The sequence below is a fragment of the Rattus norvegicus genome, chromosome 8 (genome assembly GCF_021556685.1).
Source record: "Rattus norvegicus strain SHRSP/BbbUtx chromosome 8, alternate assembly SHRSP_T2T, whole genome shotgun sequence".
NCBI classification, from domain to species: Eukaryota; Metazoa; Chordata; class Mammalia; order Rodentia; family Muridae; genus Rattus; species Rattus norvegicus.
Window position 1 is genome coordinate 27,063,322 of NC_141541.1, and position 20,699 is coordinate 27,084,020.

Here is a 20,699-nt window from a genome sequence, read left to right on the forward strand (position 1 = left end):
TTTGTTCAGATCAAAGGCTATGGTGAAGATGGTGAAGATCCAACCTCTACAGCTGATTGGACATCCCCCCTCACTGCTGGACTAGATAGGGTAGTTCTGTTGATGTAAAAATATAAAAATAGGGGTTGGGGATTTAGCTCAGTGGTAGAGCGCTTGCCTAGCAAGCACAAGGCCCTGGGTTCGGTCCCCAGCTCCGGAAAAAAAGAAAAGAAAAAAAAATATAAAAATAAAAAAAAAGTATAGTTGTCTTTTACCTCCCTCGGTCCGCTTTTTAACTGGACAAAAAGGGGGAAATGTTGTGGTTTGCCCTGAAGCATTTTGATGCTAATTCCACTGCCCCAAGGACAGCTGCCTAGTCACGTACTCAGGAATCAGGTGACTTCACCAGAACCTTTTCCCCATTGAATTTGTAAAGTACAGGTGAGGGGCAGGTAAAGCATAGAAGGAGGCCTGTCATTGGAGGAGAAGGAAGGATGGGTGGGAGAGAAGTTTGAAGGAAGAGGAGACTGGAAGAGAGAGGAGAGATGGAGAGAGGGGAGAAGCCGTGGCAGGTGACGTTAAGATTCTGCTCTGTGTGTTTACAGGTTGTTATCAATGTTCCTAAGGGATGGATGGTACCGGGCTTTGTATGTTTAAGTGGGCAATTGTATCTTATCAATTGGATCTAAGATTACTGTATTGTGTGTTTTTTTATGTGAGGGTTTGAGTGTAGGAAAGTGTGCAGCTGGGATGTGTTTCCGCCAAGATATCTAGCAGACATCTTGGGGCACCGTGGTGCGGACCGAGTGAGGTAAAAGACAACTATACTCTTTTTTATTTTTTATATTTTTACAACAACATAGTTCACCCACTCAGACCCTGAGCAACAGTAGACGGCATAAACCCATGCATTGGTGAATGAAGCCAGAAAGACAAGTTCTTGCCTTCAGGAATTCTAAGGCGGGACTTAGGAGAGCCTGCAGCCATCGTCGAGGCCCAGTTAGAGGCTGGCTCACATAGATATCCTTCCTCATGTCTCCCAGGGCTGAAATTACAGACTGGTGTGCATCCCCGCACCCCCTTAACCAGGCTCAACTTGAAACAGAACAAAATTCTGCTGTCATTCTGAGACACTAAGGTATGCAAACATTTAATATTTTCATGACCTTTAGAAGAATCTTCTGTTCCTTTCGAAGGCAGTTCTTCCCCGCCCATAGTCAAATGAAGGTTGAGATTTTAAAGTCGGGGTTTTGTTTGAGTGTACAATTACCTCCCCTGGCTTCATCACCTAGAGAGTGCGCACTTCCACGACCAGGAAACACTTATGAGTCCTGCTCACAGGCAATTCAGACTCCATGTTGGAAATATTCTATGAAACACAGGCTCACTTCATCTTGGAGCTTAACTCACCTGAGAGTTCAGTTCATGTTCTTAATTCTCCTTCCTCCTAACTCCACACCCAGCGATCGTGCTGTTGATAACAATGTGACAGTTACAAGAGATCAGTCAGAAGGACCTGTGGGGTGAAGGCAGGAACCGGTCATCCAGGGTTAGCTCAAGCTCTTTCTTCACGTTTAGCACACTGCTCTTCTCTCCGAACGTTTCCAAGCATGTTAAGTCAACACATGCATTAAAATCCACTTGCTTGCTTCTTGCCAACACTTCCTGGCTTTCCTAGAAATATTTTAAAACCATACTCATATAAATTATATTCACTCAGGATTGTCTTTGCCCTCTTCTTTAAGGACTAGAATTTCCCAATACAGTTACAGATTTTAGATATTATTATTTTCAAGTTAAACATGATTCTCAAGTTAAGTTCATGTAAGATCAAGCATGTGGGATATTTAAATTTTATCTCACATATACCTTTTCCCTTAAAACCAATATTATTCATTTATAATACCTAAAGCATAATTCAAACTTTTGTTACTGCTCTCTATGAAAAGTCCTGCCTTACACATTACTGAAGAGTAGCATTCTGGGTTGTGCGAGCAAAACTGACCGAGCCTTACGTGAGCTGTTGAGATAAGACAGAAGTGACAGCAACAGCTACTGGACTCGACTGTATTTCACTGTCACTTAGTGAGGTGAGAAATTTCTCTGTATTGGATTATTTTTTGGTGGTTTTCCTTAGAGACAGGGTTGCACTTCATAGTCCCAACTGGCCTGGAACTCAGAGATCCTCCTGCCTTTGCCTCCCAGATGCAGGGATTACAGGCCACCATGCTTCATCTACACTGGCGTCTTTGAAGTAAGCTCAGTTATACCCCTGACACTGACATGGATTCTCATCAATAATGCTAAAGTCAGTGATATTAGTGATGCTTTGTCTTTGTGTGTGTTCATGTGAGTGTGTCTATGTGTGTACTCGGGTACCTGGACATATATGAGGGTGCATGCAACGTGAAAGCCAGAGGTCAACTTTAGGTGTTCGCCAATATTGCTCTCCAATGTGCATTTTGAAGCAAGGTCTCCTACTGGACTTAGAGCCCATTGATTTGTCTAGATTAGCTGTCCAATAAGCTCCAGGGGCCCTCCTGGGACTGCCTTTTCTATTTCTGGGGCTATTGACATGCCCTGGTGTCTCTGTACAGCATGGGTACAGGGATCTGAAAACAGACTTTCATGTTTCTCTTGCAGGCATTTTACTGACTGAGCCATCTTCCCAGTCACCACTACAAATCATTTTTACACCTATGTTCTCTCTCTTTCAGTTCCTCTACCCCCAGAGGTTGTTTGTATCTTGCCCAGGATGATCTTGGATTCTTGGATTCAAGAGAAATATAAGCCACGTATTGATATTAAACTTTAATTTGAATACTACTAAAACATTTACTTGTGATGTCCACGGGAATATATAAAGGCAATATGTTTACTATTGATTGGGTTAAAAGTGTGGCATGCCGTGGAATTAGATATTATCTACCATGAACAATAATGCAATGCTGACGTCACCTAAGACACCCACGCCCACTGAATAATGTCAGCCATTAAGTCACCAGCATCCAATTCTCGTCAGAAAAAGTTCACAAGAGGAACTGCACCTGGAGAGCCAGTAGATTAGTGTTTATGGTGTAGAAGAAGGAAATGGGAAGGTAGTGGAGGGACCGCCGATGGTTATAACACACTGCTGTGTTTGGGTGACGAGCATGTTCTGACAGGGACTTTTTTTTTTTTTTTTTTTTTTTTTGGTTCTTTTTTTCGGAGCTGGGGATCGAACCCAGGGCCTTGCGCTTCCTAGGTAAGTGCTCTACCACTGAGCTAAATCCCCAGCCCCCTGACAGGGACTTTTATGATGAGTGAAAACCACCTAACTGACTGTACGCTCTACCGGGGCACACTGTGGAGCAAGCAAGCTACTATAGAACTGCACTAGGAATTTTGATCCAATGATTTTTTACCATATTTGTAGTACTGATCTACATTTACACAGCAGGGAACCCATTACTATATTTTCGGTGTCAGTGGAATAGGAATTTATTTTCCTTAGGTATCTGAGATTTTACATTCTGATGCCTCTTAACATACAATTTCCAAATTTAGCAACCAGAAATTCACTAATAATGGCCCAGCTTGTCCAGGAACATGGATTCTATGTACCCAGGACCACAAAACCAGAAAAACGAGATGAAGAGCAGGATGGAGGGAGAGGGAAAAACGGTATGTTGTGGATTCTGAAACATACAGAATTGAACAAGAGTAACTGTGACAACTCTAGGCTGTGCAAACATTACAAAGAACAATTCACGTACTGACAGCGAGCTAGAGCTTGTGTCTCTAGAAAGAAGGAGGAAAACAAGGAGCCACCGGGAAGCAGCTGAGGAGAAAGAACAGGGAGCTCTATCAAAGAGGACTTCAGGACGGAGAGGGTGATTTACTACAGACAGTGCTGGTCACAGGTAGCTCTCTCAGTGACTCAGGCTGCCAGTCTTTTGGTTCTTTTTTTCCCGGAGCTGGGGACCGAACCCAGGGCCTTGCGCTTCCTAGGTAAGCACTCTACCACTGAGCTAAATCCCCAGCCCCTTAGGCTGCCAGTCTTGATAGCAAACTAGAGTAGTCTGGGACATGGTAGCTTAGATCTCATGGAGGAGTCTCCCAGTTAAGTCACTTTTTCTTCTCTTGGACCCTGGACCGAGATATAATGACACCAGGTAATTTCAGATTTCCCGCCAGTGACACTCACTCAACTTTATGCAAATCTCTGGCCAGAAAACAGAAGCAGAAAAGACACGTTAATGTACGTGCTTAAGACGGCAGTCCATGCGAGTCACAGTGAGGAAACTCACCAACGAGGCTTTAGATGAAATCCCTGAAAAACTCCGATGGTGATGTCACCTGTGACAGGGAGGGAGGCACAGCTTCACCCCCATCCCTATCAGCAGTCAGTAGGGGTTGGGGATTTAGCTCAGTGGTAGAGCGCTTGCCTAGGAAGCGCAAGGCCCTGGGTTCGGTCCCCAGCTCCGGGGAAAAAAAAAAAAAAAAAAAAAAAAAAACCACTAATACCTATCAGCAGTCAGTGGTCTCTGTTCATGTAAGACTAGGATCCAAGCTAGCACTCTTGAGACCCACAAATGAGCATTCCAGGAGGAGCCAGCATGGCGCAGACCTACAGACCTATCAAACACGTTTGCATAGCTCTTCCTTCAACATAGGGGTTAATTTTAAAGGTGGGAGGGCAATGCTCAGGAAAGAATAAGACAAACCCAACTGAGGAGGCCTATGACTGGGGGAGAGGAGGAGCCTGTCCTGACTCGCTGGAGCCCTCACTATCATAGAGACACAACCTCCTGTTCCCACTGCCTCCTCTGTGAAATCTCCGAGTTCATCTCTACAGTGACCAGGGAGACGTCCTCTGGCCAGAGTGGAAAAGTGGTAGTGAGACTGATTTCCTCATATCCAGTTACAGCCCTGTCTCCTCACATCAGACCACGTGAAATTGGGTAATTTGTAGTGTGCTTGTATCAACTTCAATATATTCTGATAGAAGATTCCAGCTTACTTCCAACACTGTTGACATTCTCTTGTGAATGGAGTCTGGCCTCCATGAGACTTTATCGTCTTGGAAATGACGCTATGAGTGGCATCCACCTCACAGCCCTGCTGTGGGCTCGGCTTCTGCTCCTACAATCACCAGCCTTCAGAATGACTCAGGAATACACTCTGCCACAACTCTCATTGCCACAGTGAAACTGGCCTCTCAGAAGACTCATCTCAAACAGAAGCACAACAGAACTCTCTTCTTGTGGGCCTTACTAATACCTCTCTGAAGAGGATACAGTAAGTAATGAACTTCAAGTCTTTTTACCTTCAAACACTTCCATGCATGTCCTACTCTCCAACACACTCACTCCCTTCTCCACTGTAAAACACTTTCCCCATCTTCCAGTCTCCAACACACTTTCACCCCCTCCTACTGTGGAACACACTTCACCCTTCTCTTAGTTTCCAACACACGTTTCCCCTTCTCTAGCATAGACCACACTTTCACCCCATCTGCTAGATCCACTTTATCTTACATACTATACTCATGCTCAAGGCTTCATCCTTGTTCCAGGATTTGAAAACTTGGGGAAGTTCTTCTGCTGAGAAGGGAAAGATTAAAAAGATTGAAGAGGTTCACAGCCCAGACGTCAGAAGCTGTATGTAATAGCATTTCTTGTTGGTCTTCTCTTATGTGAAACTGAAACAAGTGTGGCTGGTCAGACTATTCCCAACTAAACAGCTGTTGTGACATCATAAAACGTGGCTGGAAATCGTCCAATTCCTGTAGAGTGAGTACTTGGAAGCTGTCTTTACCTGATGTAGGCATTAGGCTAATACTGGCATTATAGAAAGTATTTGGTAGGGGCTGGGGATTTAGCTCAGTGGTAGAGTGCTTGCCTAGCAAGCACAAGGCCCTGGGTTAGGTCCCCAGCTCCAAAAAAAAAAAGAAAAGAAAAAAAAAAAAAAAAAGAAAGAAAGAAAGTATTTGGTAATGCTCATTCTATTTCGTTTCTTTCTTTTTTTAAAAAACTTATTTAAGGGCTGGCTGTGGATCTTCTTTAGAAGTCTGGTTGGATTCTGGGGTGAGCCAATCTGGGCCTGGGCTTCCTCTGTTGAAGGCTTCATCATTGCTTCCAGTTCCCTGTTTGTTACGGGCCACTTTAACTTGTGGTCTATTTTAGAGATGCCTCCATGGGCTGTGGAGCAAACGTTAGGTCTATTGGATGTACACGGTCATTTAACTCTGCTGTTTGTGTTTATTTTTGTGTAGATGTCCTATCTCCTTGAGTGGAATTAAACTTTGTCTTTAAGGACAGTGGTATGCATTTTTTGAGCGTGCCAGAGTTCAGTGCATTTATGGTCAAGATTGTGATGTCTTCTGAGTTAACTGTTCCAGTGACAAAAATGAAGAATACTTTATATCTTCTGCTTTGGTTGAAGTCTATTTGCTAGATATTAGAAGGGCAACATCTGCTTGCCTCTTGATCACATTTGCTTGGAATACTTTTACCAATACTAACTTTGGAGATAAGATGAGTTTGTTGTAGACGACAGATGGAGTTCCTGAGTTCACTCAACTGACCTGTGTGTTTTGATTAGGGAGTTGAGCCATTCATATTTAGTGTTGTTATTTCTTAGGTGTATTGGTTACTGGCATTGTGCTGGGTTTTTATTTTGGCTGTTTGTTTCTGTTGTATTCTTAGTAGATTTTGTGGTTCAGTAATTGTAGCTTCATTTGTTTTTCTATCTTCTCTGCCCATGCCTATTTCTCTCATCAGTGTAAAGTCTTGCTTCTGGTCTTTTCTGTAGGGCCATGTTTTATGGCCATGAATTGCTAGACTGCTTATATCATGGATTTTCTTTCCCTTCAACTACGGTTCAAGGTTTTGTAGAGTACAGTAGTCTAGGTTGATGCTCATGGTCTTTGAGACCTTGAAGTGCACTGTTCCAGAATTTTCTTTCTGGTTTTTAAAGTTTCCATTTTGAAACTCTACAAATACAGACAATGCAGACCAGTTTCCCAGAGATGGTGCCATGTTTAAGAACACACGTTGCTATTCAGAGGACTCTCCTTCAGTTCCAGGCATCCATAGGTGGGTTTGCCTTACAACCACTGTTAACTCCAGTCCCTGAAATCAGGGGCCTGCTTCTGGCCTCATACACACATGCACATGCAGCACGCAAAATACCATACATATAAGATAAAAACAAAAAAATCTTTACATCACTTCCTCATATGACATGAACTCTTCCCTGAATTGTTTACATTTACTGGGCGTCTCACCTACAAGTAATCTGAAATCAAGAGCTGACTTAGAGACACCAAACCTGTATGAGCTCTCTGCTATCCAGTCAGTCCCACCTTCATGTGGAGAGAGTTCCTGAATTCTTTACACTCACAGCCTTCTCCCCCAGAGCAAGTCCTACCTTAAAGTCTTTCCTACATTCCTTATAACTACATGTGTTCTATCTAACACACCACTCATTGACGGCCACAGACCTTTGACTTGCAGTAGAAGGCTTTCCTGTACTCTATATCCCTATCATTTCTCAAATGCACATATTCCTTGATGCAGGAATTTCAACTTGGAGTCAAAGCTTCCCGAATTCCTTACCTGCCCAGTACTTTCCCATGTATGTGTCCTTTGGTACACAGTAAGTTTTCATGTGCTGATCAATGTCTTCTTGCAGTCTATCTTCATACAGTTTCTAACCAGTGTTAGCTCTCTGATGAACATCAAGTTATGTCCTAAATTCTTTACATTCAGAAGGCTTATGGCTTACGGTAGGATGCTTTCCTACAGTCATTACATTCACAGAGCTCCTCGCTTACGTGACGTCTGAGGTGTACATACATACTTGACTTATGGAGAAAGGCTTTTCTGTATTTCCCTGTTCACAAGGCTTCTCATCTGTATGAATCTGTTGATGTCAAGCAAAGTTTGACTTCTTCAAGAAGCCTTTACATTCCTATGGGTTATGACTGCCTGGCATTTCTGACACACAGAGAAAGGGTTCTGGCCCTCTTCACGTTGCTAAGGCTTCCAAGCTGTGTGAATTCTCTGATGTACAGTGAGGCATGACAGGGAGTTACGTTTGCTTTCTTTACATTCACAGGTTTCATTCTATATGTGTTCTCTGATGAAAGGTGAGAGCTGATTTCAAATTGAATACTTCGCTACAATGTATAAATTCATATACTTCCCATCCTAAGATTTCTGATGGTGAACTGGGGCTGACCTACAATAGGAGGCATTCGGTCTGCCTCTGCCTCCCAAGCTCAGGGATTAAAGGTGTGTGCAGCCACCGCCTGGCTGAGTCTTTAGTTCTAACTGGACACATAAAAATTATTTAAAATCACTTATCCTCACTGGGCCATTTCCTAACACATAGATCCTAATGCCTTCTGAAGCACGGTTACTTATTGAAAGATTCCTCGGGCTGGAGAGATGGCTCAGCGGTTAAGAGCACTGACTGCTCTCCCAGAGGTCCTGAGTTCAATTCCCAGCAACCACATGGTGGCTGACAACCATCTGTAATGGGATCCGACGCCCTCTTCTGGTGTCTGAAAACAACTACAGTGTACTCATATAAATTAAATAAACAAATCTTTAAAAAAAAAAAAAAGAAAGATTCCTCAGAATAACTGTATTTACACTATCTCTCTCAGGTGTGAACTTACCATGCATCTTAGAATAGAACATTATCCCACACATTAACTTTAGTGACTTGCTCTTTACATTTTTCATGTTTTGGGCATTAAGTGCTTCTTAATAAAAGGACTTCCAGCCCTGATCGACTCTACTGGAGGCCTCTGGCATATGAACTCTTTTTTTTTTTTTTTTTTTTTTTTGGTTCTTTTTTTCGGAGCTGGGGACGGAACCCAGGGCCTTGCGCTTCCTAGGTAAGCGCTCTACCACTGAGCTAAATCCCCAGCCCCCCCACTGTGCTTTTAAAAAGAATAAAACCTGGCTCTTCTCAGCCTGCATCTCACCAGACACACTGTGGAGAGGCCCACATCCCTGAAGGGCTTCCTCCTCTGTGCTCAGCTCTGAAGGCAGTTTGAGAGCTCACGGTAACTGTTTCACCTGTGCCAACCATGTCTTCACTTGACCTACTGCTTTACTGATTCCCAGTCGCCACAAATCTTTCTCTTGATTTTCATGGCTGGCCTCAATCCTGGCATTCACTTTATGAACAGTGAAAATATTAAAAGCATCACCACCCCTGAGACAAGTACAATGTGCCAAATTTGTTACAGAATCACATCAAATTTAAATAAAATGAACAAACAATTCCCTAACTGTGGGTTTGGTTTACTTTTTCTTTTCTTTCTTTTTTTTTTTTCTTTTTTCTTTTTTTTTGGAGCTGGGGACCGAACCCACGGCCTTGCGCTTTCTAGGCAAGCGCTCTACCACTGAGCTAAATCCCCAACCCCTACTTTTTCTTTTCTTTTTTTTTTAAATAAACCTACCTTCCTTTCTTTTCTAAGGTTTATTTGTTTTATTTCTATGAGTACACAGTCATTGTCTTCAGACACACCAGAAGAGGGCATCAGATCCCATTACAGATGGTTGTGAGCCACCATGTGGTTGCTAGGATTTGAATTCAGGACCTCTGGAAGAGCAGTCAGTGCTCTTAACCACTGAGCCATCTCTCCAGTCCCAGACTGACTTTTGTCCTCTTCCTATGAGCACTCTCTGAGCTCTATGTCATAATCCTTGTATCTTTGAGTCACTTTACATACACTGAACGCAAGACGACATTAAGAGCTGTCTGGGTATTAGTGTTGGTATCATCAACACAGTTACACAGACTCATTAGGGATCAAGAGCAAGTGTTGAAGAACGTGTCAGCAAATGCCGAATTTAAAAAAGAAGGAAGACTGAGAATTTAGAGATCACTGACTAACCAAGAAAACCAACTCTACCAGTTGGTTCTCAACCTTCCTAATGGTATGACCTTTAACCCAGTTCCTCACGTTGTGGTGGCCCCCAACCACAGCGTTATTTTCATTGCTACTTCATAACTGTAATTTTGGCACTGTTATGGATCATAATGTAATATCTATGTTTTCAGTGGTGTCAGTCAGGTGACCCCTGCGAAAGGGTCATTTGACCCCCAAAGGGGTCATGACCATAGGTTGAGAACCACTGGATCTAAGTAGCACATAGTATTGAGATTTTGATAAATCTAAGAAAATATACTTCAACAGCAGAAACTTAGGGATATGTTAACATGGAACCCTTTCAGAAACTGCATAAAACACATGTTTTCACCACAGGACTAGCTATCTGCAGGAAAGAGTTTGGGTATAAAAAGAGCTCAACACAACCACTATATGATGAGCTCTCTTTGTGTGGATAGCCCTTGCCCCATACCCACTCACCGACTGGGCACGCATCGAATTGAGGCTTCGGCTGTGGTCCATGGCCTGAATCGAAGCCCCCGTTCAAAGATGAACTCTGGTTTAGTCTTGCAGTGTCCTGCAAATGGGAAATAACAGATCAGTTTTGCTCATGTGCTAAGTGAGGCCCTCTGATGAATGGTGACGGGGTCCACTCCAAAGACCACCCTATCACAAATGGATCAGAAACTTTCTTTTTTTTTTTTTTTTTTTTTTTCCGGAACTGGGGACCAAACCCAGGGCCTCTACCCCAGAAACTTTCTTAAGATAGTATTTACACGCACATTGTTCATTGGCTGGAATTTCACCCTCGAGTGGCATTAAATGCATGATAAATAACCCAAAATAAATATTTGGAGGATATTTAAGATAATAGATAATAAAAGAGAAAATATAACCAAATTAGAGACAGAACTCCATTAGGACACGTGGGACACAGGGAAAGTGGCAAGACCCTGTCAGAAACTTTGCATGTAAAGAGCTCAGTTAAAAAAGAAAAAAAAAGGGAAACAAAGCCAGGCTCGGTGACAGAGGAAGTTTATTTCCACCAAATGGAAGGAAAAGGCAGGTAGATCTCAAGGTCACTCTGGCATACGTAGCAACTTCTAGACCATTCAGGAAAAACAACACGCAAAGCAACTTAAACAAAGAAGAAAAAAAGAGTAAAAACCAAAGAATCCATGGCTGAGAAGGGGAAGAGAAAACCCAAAGCACAATGGCTTCACTTTTAAATAACTCAGGCAGATGAGGAAATGGGAAATTATAAGGAATAACTGACCTTTTGATATACAGTGGTGAACATTAAGGAAGCAGACACTAGAAGTATGGTCTAGAAGAGAAAACACATACAAATATAGTTTTGATGAGGGAATTTTAGCAACATAGGAAAGACACACACAGAGGAACTCAAGAAACTCAATGGACCCTAAGTGGATCTGAGTGATTCTTTCACAGACATTGAAACAAACAAAATTCGTTGTTAGAAACGTCTATAACTTCAAGAGGTTAGCCCAGAGGCCCTAATGAGAGAAATCCAGTAGAGGCCCCGCCAATTTCCCAGCTAGAACCTTAGGGCCAGAATTATGATGTTTTAAAACTACATAGAGGGGTTGGGGATTTAGCTCAGTGGTAGAGCGCTTGCCTAGGAAGCTCAAGGCCCTGGGTTCGGTCCCCAGCTCCGAAAAAAAGAACCAAAAAAAAAAAAAAAAAGAAAAGAAAACTACATAGAGTAAGCTTAAGACTAGCCTGGGCTACACGAGACAATTTCAAAAGACAACAACAAAGGGAAAAACACAGGCTCCACAATGCTGCCTGAGCTACACTGCACTTCTTAAAACAAAGCACCAGTTCTAACCTGGAGGCCCCGGGGCTCCCCTGCATGTCAGAGTAAACGTGCTGTGGCCAGAGTAGAACGCACTGGAGGCAGGGATGCCCAGGCGACTGCTGGTGGTCAGGAGAGATTTAGCTGAATGCTGTGATGCGTACGTACCTGCTCCAAGCAGGACTGGGATCAGGCCCAGTCTGGTCAAAGAGTGAAGTCTTTCTTGTCTCCAGGCCAGAGTGGTGGGTCTAGTGCTGACATTCAGGAAGCTCTATCACGTGTTTCAGGCCAACCTGGGCTACCCAAGATCCTGGAGAGGGAGGAAGAGACAGATATAGAGCCTGAAACCTTGGGGCATTGGTGAGGTTCCATACTGTGGGATGCAGGGACACATGGCAGTAATCCCAAGCCTCTCGAGGATGAGGCAAGCGTCTGCAAGTTCAAGATCCAACCGGGCAACACAGGTGAGGTTCAGGCTAGCCTATGCTTCAGAGTAAGACCTTATCTAAAAAGACAAAACAAAACAAAACAGAAAAACAAACCCCCCAAAAATAAATAAAATTAGGCATGGGCACAACTTTCTGTAGTCAAAGCAGAGTCAATACCATTGTTAAACATACATGAAAAAGCTCTCAACAGGCGGTTGAGATGGCTTGGGGGAGAAAGGCATTTGCCACCAAATCTGATGACCTGAGGTGAACCCCCAAGGTACCAACTCCTGCAATTCATCTTCTGAGCTCAACATGTTCACCATGGCACACACTGCATCTCTCCAAGAAATAAATTAATGGGAAAAAGTTGTCATTAAAAATGCTCAACAAGTTGGGCTGTGGTGGTGCACGCCTTTGATCCCAGCACTTGGGAAGCCGAGACAGGGGGATCTGAGTATGAGGCCAGCATGGTCTACAGAGTGAGTTCCAAGATGGCCAGGGCTACACAGAGAAACCCTATCTCAGAAACACACACACACACACACACACACACACACACACACACACCAGCACATAAACATTACAAACTATATGTGGTGTTTTGAATGAAAATGGTCACCATAGGCTCATAGGGAGAGGGACTATTAGAAGGCGTGTCCTTATTGCAGTAGGTGTGGTCATGTTGGAGGAAAGTGTGGGCTTTGAGGCTTCAAGCTGGGCTCAGTGTGACTCTCTCTTCCCGCTGTCTGCTGATCCAGATGTAGAATTCTTTGCTCCTTCCCCAGTACCCTGTCTGCCTGCAGGCTGCCATGCTTCCTACCATGGTGATAATGGACTGAACCTCTGAACTGTGAGCCAGCCTCAGTTAAATGTGTCCTTTATAAGAGTTGCTGTGGTCATGGTGTCTGTTCACAGCAACAGTACACTAAGGCACTACACACACAGCGCACAGTGGAGCACACCTATAATCTCGGCACTCGGGAAGTAGATACATAAGGATCCGTGGCTCTGCACTGCCCTTGTCCAAATGACAAGTCTGATGGCAGCCTGGGCTGCATGAGACACTGTCTTAATATATAGCTTATATATATATATATATGATCATGTGATTCACAGCAGGGGTGTAACATTCCCCAAATGAAATTTCACAAGTGTAAGACACAGTAAACAGTAAGAAGATACACAAAGACCAAAACGGATTCCTGAAGGCATTTACAAACTTTAATACCTCATCTTAAATTTTTTTCCTCAATAAATATAGACCAAGAACATACGCACACACAAAAATGGTTAGGTGCAATACAGCCACAGCCTACAACTCTATGAATGGCAAATCCTGAAAGTACTTTAAGGTCTGCACAAGACAAAGATGACACTGGCACTGTCCTGCTCTCGTGGTACCCTGCTGAGAAGGCTCAGCCAGGATACAGGGGCAGTGAACGGAGGATCCCCAAATCAAAAGTGAGACTTTGAAAATGTTTTCATTTGTAGGCCAAAGGACTCCCTGTGAGAACAAGGATCCGGGGGTAATGGCATTTGCCCCAAGCCTGATGACCTAAGATCAATTCCTGGAACTCATAGTGGAGTCTTCCTCTGACCTCCGTGCCCTGTGACACAGACACATCAAATTAAATAAATAAAATAACATTTTTTTTTTTTTTTTTTTTTTGGAGCTGAGGACCGAACCCAGGGCCTTGCGCTTGCTAGGCAAGCGCTCTACCACTGAGCTAAATCCCCAACCCCATAAAATACAATTTTTAAAAGGGGGGGAAAAGACTTCACAGAAAGGGGGAATGGATGAAATAATTCATGTTAAAGAACACAATGTTGAAACAGCAACATATGTAGACGATGTATGAGTCAATAATAAAGTTCCTGGGCTGAAAATGTAGGAGAGTAGGACTTGCCTCCCAGGCATGGGATCCTGGATTTGCTCCCTAGCTGCCCAAAAAGCTGAGAACAGGGGTGTCCGTGAATAGTCCTGGCAGTGCAGAGGTGGAGGCAGGGGGATTATAAACTCAAAGTCCTGGGCCTTCTGCACACATGTCAGAGTTGTGCAGCAGGTCTTCCTGTGGGACTCCTAATGGAGGGCTGGGGCTGTCTCTGACTCTTCTGCCTGCCTTCAGCACCTTTTCTTCCTACTGGATTGCTTCATCCAGCCTTAAAAGGAGAGGAAGCACCTGGTCTTACGGAAACTTGATTTTCTGTGTTTGGTTGGTATCCATGGGAGGCCTGCCCTTTTCTGAAGAGAAATGGAGGGGGGGGGTATGGGGGAAGGGTGGGGAGGAGAGAAGGAAGGGAAAACTCCAGTTGGGATGCAAAAATAAATAAAGTTCAAGGTTCTCCTCAGCTACACAGTAAGTCCAAAGCTAGCCTGGGTTACACGAGACCCTATCTCTAAAAACTAATACAATGTTGTCAATACTTTAATTCAGAATAAAATCCCACTCACAATAACTACTAAATTATTCTCAAAATCTCTTGTGTAGCTTCAATTTATCTATTTATTCACATCTTATGGAGCAGAAGATTCAATCTATCATCCATCCATCATCCATCTATCTATCTATCTATCTATCTATCTATCTATCTATCTTACCAATCTATCAATCTATCTATCTATATCTATCATCTATCTCATCTATCTATCTACCTATCTATATCATCTATCAATCTATCAATCATCTATCTATCATCTATCTATCTATCTATCTATCTATCTATCTATCTATCTATCTACCTATCTACCTATCTACCTATCTACCTATCTACCTATCTATGTCTTGCAGTACTGGGGGGCTTGACCTATACCCTGCACATGTTGAGTAAGCTTTCACTGCTGAGCTGTATCTCCCATGTAACTTTACAATTTACTAGCTGAAGAATCAAAGTCCACTATCCTGAAACTCAAGGTCAGAGGACACAACCTTCATGTGAGTGGGGACCCCAGAGAGGAGGACTTCTAGTCCTTTGAGGCCAGCCTAGACTATACTTCAAGGCTATCCTGGACACACAGTGACACACACACACACACACACACACACACACACACACACACACGAGGTTGGTGGGGTTGGGGGAGGTTCACAGATTGTAAAAATTGTAGAAATCCACATTGCTCAGAGATTTAAAGATTCAATACTCATCTTAATGGAAACAATAATTATCCCAAATGCTGTCCTAGACAGTCTACTAAACATATGTATGCATTAAGACCCACACTGCCAACATAATTTGGTTAAGAACACACTTGAGCTAGGCGTGGTGATGCATGCCTTTAATCCCAGCGCTCAGGTGGATCTCTGTGAGTTTCAGCCCAATCTGCCCCACAGAGCAAGCTCCAAGCTACCTAGGACCACATGGTGAGGCCTGTCTCAAAAACCACCACCAACAACAACCAAACATCCTTGTAACATCTGCCTCCACACTAGAGGACCACAGTAACCAACACAGCAGGGCCACAGCAGTCAGCGTCATGGCCACAGTGGAACAGAATGAGCGGCCCCAAAGCAAAAGCACGTGCACTCAGGGTTATACTGTGGATCTGAATGACACTCCAAAATCCAGGTGCAACAGTCTTGGTCAATAATCATTGAACTGTCTTTGGACAGAGCCCAGTATCAGAAAATAAGGTCACTAGGGACACTAGGAGGACTATTGGGGGGTCCTCACCACCCCCCTTCCTGCTTGCTGGCCGCAGTGAGGTAACCAGCTTTCACACATATACCCCCAGCCCCCATCAACACACAGTTCCTGGCTTCAGTGAGGTAGGCAACCAAGCCCTATGTTTCTCCTCACCACAGAGATGGTGTGACACGATCAGGTAACCACTGACTGAACGCTCTGGAAACCACAACCACAACAGCCTTTCCGCCTTGACAGTCAAGAGACGGTGGAGGACTGTACCCCATATTCAAGTTGCACAGACATTGGGGACCTGATTAGCCCAACTATGCAGGTTATATATTTCCCTCCCCTGGAGGTGGAAGCCTGACCACAAACTCACCATTTCCAGCTTCCAGGGAACGGAGTTCTTCCCTCCCTCGGACTTTCTGGAAGTACTATGTCCTGAGGATTTCCCAGGAAAACGCAAGTCTACATCTGCAAGACAATCGAGATTACCTGCATTGGCAACTTTACAGTCTTATTCTACTTGAGGTTCAGCTGACAGGGCTGCCTTTACAGTCTTATTCTACTTGAGGTTCAGCTGACAGAGGAAGGGATCCTGGTGGGGGGTGGGGGGAGACACGGGGGACAGGACGGACGCGGGTTCTGCAGAGGGAGGGCTTCCTTCCTCTTCCCACACCCCCTCAATGTTTCTCCTTTCTATCCAGTCTGCCTTTCCACAGGCCATGCTTTCACTTTTCACACCTCCTCAGAACTGGTCTCCAGGACCAGATCTCTCTTTCAGTTGCCTAGTCCTCAAAGCTTTCCCTCAACACTTTCTCAGATTGAGGCATCCTCTCCCTCATACCCTGGCCTCCTTCCTCGGGCCTTGGCCTCCTCCCTCGGCCTCCTCCCTCAGACCCTCACCTCCACCCTCAGACCCTGGCCTCCTCCCTCAGACCCTCACCTCCACCCTCAGGCCCTGGTCTCTCTAAGGCCCTCATTTCCTCCATCACACCCTTTCTCAGGATTACATCCCTTCTAAAGTCCCTTTAGTTCCTCATCCTCAGAATCTGGAGGGAGACTGGCAAACACTGCATCACCCATCCCTTTGGAAGTCTCTTTGAGTCTAGCAGACACCAACTTCTGATTTCTTTTTTTTTTTTTTTTTTTCTTTTTTTCGGAGCTGGGGACCGAACCTAGGGCCTTGCACTTGCTAGGCAAGCGCTCTACCACTGAGCTAAATCCCCAACTCCAACTTCTGATTTCTATGAGGGCCAATCCACTGACTACCCTGACTGCCTAATGACAGGCACTGAGGAAGTCATTCCCACTAAGAACCATTCCCTGGCCTCAACTTACTTTTTAGTTTAGTTACCAGAGCCCCTATCCCATCTCTACTTAGGTCTGAGGGTCTCAGCAGGGAGGGCTATTGGCTCTAAGCAGCATGGGTCTCTCAGAGAAATTCCCCATTTTGGCCTTGCTGTGGACCCACTACACTGGGAATTAGGAGATAACATTATCTCATTATTCAAGAGGACAGTACTGCCACTCTATGAACCCAGATGGTCTCAGAGAGGTGACTGGGGCTGGAACTGAGGGTCCTGCGCAGCTGCCAAGCACACTCTACCAGTAAACTGATTCCCTGTTGATTTTTCTTAAGATGGCTTAACTAGATTACCCAGGATGGCCTTGAACTCAGTCTGTAGCCTAAACTGGTCTCAACCTCAGGATCTCTGCTCCTGCCACAGCCTCCCAAGTACTGGGATTACAGGACTCTAGCACTATGTTTGACTTGAAGGTGAGATATGTACCCAGGCCTAAAAGCCCTCTCCTCTTTCTCCTCAACAGGCACTGAGGGGACATGTAACAGAAGACAGGGAAGGGGTGAGCCTCTGCACAGAGCTGTTCTGGAAGCCCACAGCCCATCGGCCTGAGTAAGGGCCAGTGAGTAAGTCGCTTTCCAGCCTAGTCTTCACACCCACTATCAGGATTGCAGAGAATGCCACAAGGAACGGAAACGGGTGGGGAGAGAAAAGGGGACAGGGAAGCAGAGATTCTGGTGCTCAGGGCGCTGGGGTAGGACTGCCATAGCTGTGGGCAGCCTGGGCTACAGTGTGAGAAGCCCTGCCTCAAAGGAGGGAGGGAAGGAGGGAGGGAGGGACAGGGACAGAGACAGAGGAAGAGAGACAGAGACAGACAGAGACAGAGAGGTATGACAGGCAGGCAGGCGGTGTTCCTACCATGGCCATCCATCAACCTGGGCATCTTTCCGTGTTATCTCCATCCAGATGAAGGCTGCCAGGGCTAGAGAGGAAACGAATGTAGGGAGAAGGGATCAACAGAAATAAAGACCCTGGGCCCCAATAACATGACAAGCCCAAAGACCACTTCAAGGTCTCCCTGACCTGGAGACCAACCCCCTCCCGTCTTCCTGCCAGACTGCTTTCTACTTCAAGAGATGCTTCTTTTCAGCTCTTCAGAGGAGAAAGGTTTACCTTTCCCTACTTCCTTAGTCCCTGAGCCTTCAATTCCTTTCTGCCTCTGGGAAGAACCTAGACACCTAGATTCTCAGTCCGCAGCATTGATATTGCTGTCCTGTGGGGGCCGGGCTCATGACAGAGCACTTCCTTAGTAAGCATTCCCTAGGATCCATCACCGAGAAGGGTAAGGTAATACCCAGAGAATAGGTGGGTACTCAGATTCCAACCCATACCCTAGAGAACGGGATCCAAGAAAATAAATGCCTTGAGGGGAAGAGGTGAGAAATCAAGGAATATGCGTCTAAAATCGGTACAGCTAGTCCTTCAGAACGATCCTGAAATTCAGAAACAAGCCACAAAGCAAAGGGCATACAGGGCGTAAGGTGGTGGGATTGGGTCGTGCAGAGAGATGCAGGTCCAGGAAAATTCTGGGGCAATGAGTCACTGTGGCCAGGTAACCCGGTGGTCGGTTGCTGGCACTGTCCAGCTGACACAAGTCCTTTCAGAACAGCTGGTTCCAAGAATGTGCTGCAAGCCCCAAACCCCGGGGGGCTTCGGTCTAAGGACCGTGACCTGCGTGCGCCCCAGTGTCCAACGTGGTCCTAGCCAGGCAGGAGCTGCGGGGAGCGCGGTGGCGGGACTCGAGTACCCTCGCAACTCGCAACAGGACGCCCGGGATGCCCAGCCCCCACCCCACAGCTGGGGGACGGAGGGCTCGGGCTTGGGGACTCTGCAGCCGCTGGTACCGGCTCCGCGGGGTCGCTGCGCTCACCATGGCGGAGTCCAGACACCCCGCGTCCTCGCTGCGCCGCGCAGACCCGTCCCGGTACCGACAGAGTCCCCGGTTCCAGATTCCAAGATGGTGGTATGCTGGTACGTCACAGACAAAGGCCTTAGCAGGACCGTGAAAGCCCGCCCCCTTACCTTTGTCTGTTCGCCTGATTGCACGGTTCTCACCCCGGCGCCTTCGATTGGACAGGGCTTCAGTTCTCATCCGGCTCAGACCCTGACTGACAGAAGCTGGCACCAATCCATGAGTGGATAAAGCAAGACGCCAAACTTTATTCCCACCGTTTAAAAAAAAAAAAAGACAACTTCTCGATCCTCAAGGTATAGCATCCTGCGCCCATCGCCAACCGAACGCTTGCATTTAGCCTTGTACTAGGGCTGTGGTATCGCCCTAGGGTCTGCATCGAGTTCCTCTTCTCTGCCAAGTGAGACAGGACTAGCACCGCAGGTAGCGGCAGAAAAAAAAATTCAGACACAGTAGGCAGCAGCAACAGGTATCAAATGTTAATAAAAGCTAAGCAGGGTAGCGGGGGCCGGGGGGGGGGGGGGCGCGTGCCTTTAATCCTAGCACTCAGAAGGCAGAAGCAGACGGATTTCTGAGTTCGAGGCCAGCTTGGGCCACAGAGAGTATTCCAACAGCCAAGGATAAACGCGAGATCCTGTCTCTAAAAAAACAAACACAATCGGTCCCCAGCTCTGAAACAAACAAACAAAAACCAAACACAAACAAACAAGCACAAACATGGCCAGGCACACCCAGACCGAAGCAGAAAAGGACAACACTTTTTCCCCTGGAGGGCTTGAGTTTTGAAGTATTTTGGTGGCCAAGAATGAGTCCCCTTTCCCTAGTTTAGGATTGGTCAGTTTAGACAAAGTATCTTATGGGCACATAGCTACAGGTAAGCAAATCCCTGTCTGGCCTTGAGTATCTGACCAGCTCGATCCAGTCACCCAGGAGTAGGTGTCTGCTGCCAGAGTGAAGGTGAGGAAGAAGCCAGAAGTTTGTCATTTTTGTTATTTATTTGAGGCCCCTTTTTCTGTCTCTCTGCCTGTCGGGGATGTGTCTAATTTCCTCATTACTCAGCTATCTTATGGGTTACTTTTAGATAGATCTTATTCACAAATGAGAAGAATGAATGATCGAGCTTTATAAATTCCCTGCTCTTTTTCCCAACTTTGCTCTTCTGAGGAGAAAGCCTGATCCTTGAAATGCAGCAGTCCCCAAAACTCCAGTGTCGGATACAAATAAAATGGGGGACAAAGTTATAAAATGTCTTAAGCCGTAGGTTCTCCTCCTTCCCTGATGGCCTCCCCCCAGCTTCCATATTCGCTCTATCCCCAGAAATCTAAATTTAATTATTGTAATATTCACATAAAGAACTCAAAGCTGATGACATGGATCATAAAAACAACCATTCAGAAAGCAATGTTATGTTTTACATTTCTCGTGGTGGGGAAAAAAAGTGAAACATGAAATTTATCCCACGTGGATACAACTCGTTTCCGTTCCTTTGACTCTTTTTAGACATTTTATTGGGTTTGAAATGTCTCTTTGTGAGTGCAAACGGTACTAATACAGATGACGTGTCTCTTGGGGATGGGCTTTTGTCTTGAAGCAATATAGGCAAACAAAGGGGTGTGCCTTGAATCTGTTTTAAGTTTCTTTTACCTATGCAGTATTGGTGTCTGCCACACAG

General features: G+C 45.2%; 1 protein-coding gene across 17 annotated transcripts in view; it reads right to left on the minus strand.

Moving 5' to 3' along the window:
* Window positions 1-19,099, minus strand: part of Zfp717 (zinc finger protein 717) — a 35,788-nt gene extending 16,689 nt beyond the window's left edge. For 2 of the 17 annotated variants that reach the window (NM_001433404.1, NM_001433398.1), the window contains 7 exon segments: window positions 1,390-1,653; window positions 10,355-10,451; window positions 11,151-11,201; window positions 11,862-12,003; window positions 16,131-16,225; window positions 17,974-18,037; window positions 18,986-19,099. The gene's annotated coding sequence lies outside the window, so the exon portion shown is untranslated. 17 annotated transcript variants of the gene reach the window in all.
* Between the last annotated feature and the right edge of the window lie 1,600 nt (window positions 19,100-20,699).